Raw genomic sequence first — 1,222 nt, 5'->3', positions numbered from 1 at the left:
AAACTAAAGCAGAATTCAAATTTTGAACCAAAATCATCTCTATTGTTGGTACATTTATCTAGACTGGCCCTGTTTTTTTGATCTGCTCAGAGACGGGATTACAATGGAATTATGACCCGGTTCTGACTGGGTTAAACTGGGCCAGCAACTCTAAAAAAAAAGTCTCCCACGGATTCAATGTCCTTCAAGGAGTAGTTTATTTTCCTCGCTACATCACATAGAAAGGCTTTTGAAGCCCCATCTCATTTGTTCCTTCACGTTAAACCGGTTAAGATCCCTTGAGATCACTCTTAGTCACTCCCCCTCATACAGGGGACCGGTTGTGCTCTCCTACTGCGAAGGAGGAGTCTAGGCCCTATAAATCTGTAATGCCACGGGACATCCGGCCCTTCCGGTTCCTGATCTTGCGTCAAATTGTATCGGAGAGGCCAGCACTGTTACTTTGTTTTTTCCTGCCTTGATTTAATATAATTGGTAAAATCCAATCCAATTCATGTTTCCTTGATTTATTGATAGTGTGGTTTACCACTTCTGAGGAAGGGGTGAACTGGGTGCCTCCGCGGCTGGAGGTGGGGCCTGGGGTCCGGAATAAGACCCGCAGGACACACACTGACCAGCAACAGCTGACTTAACACAAAACAAAACTGTATTCCATGTACATATACATATAAATACAAAGTATGCCGTAGTATATATAATAATAATAATAATAATAATTTATTTGTATAGCACCTTTCAAACAAATGTTACGAAGTGCTTCACATTAATCAATTAAAACATCATAAATGACATCAGAAACACAAAAGTACACCAAATCAATTAAAATAACGCAAACAAGAAAGAAATTCAAGTATTAAAAGCCTTGTTAAACAAGTAAGTTTTAACTAATGATTTAAAAAAGACAATGAAGAGGGCTGTCTAACATTTAGAGGAAGAGCATTCCAGAAATTAGGAGCCCTGACCATAAAAGCCCTCCCTCCTTCTGTCACCAGTCGAGTTCTGGGATGGAAAGTAAGAACAGATTTAAGGATCTGAGATTGTAAGAGGGGATGCAGGGGGTAAGAAGCTTGGATTGATTTGATGGTGCAAGACCGTTCAGGGATTTAAAAACAAACAATACATTTTTTAAATCAATTCTAAAAACCTCAGGGAGCCAATGCAACGAGAACAGAACTGGAGTGATGTGCTGATATGTATGGGGTCTTGTGAGAACTCTAGCTGC

At 40.0% G+C, this 1,222-nt stretch overlaps 1 protein-coding gene across 1 annotated transcript in view; it reads right to left on the bottom strand.

The window, feature by feature from the left end:
- LOC119426488 (cadherin-18) overlaps positions 1 to 1,222 on the bottom strand; it is a gene marked incomplete at its 5' end in the record, with an annotated part of 70,299 nt that overhangs the window by 24,047 nt on the left and 45,030 nt on the right.

The sequence above is a fragment of the Nematolebias whitei genome, chromosome 20, assembly GCF_014905685.2.
Source record: "Nematolebias whitei isolate Nwh7 chromosome 20, NemWhi1, whole genome shotgun sequence".
NCBI classification, from domain to species: Eukaryota; Metazoa; Chordata; class Actinopteri; order Cyprinodontiformes; family Rivulidae; genus Nematolebias; species Nematolebias whitei.
This window is presented reverse-complemented; position numbering and strand designations above follow the sequence as displayed.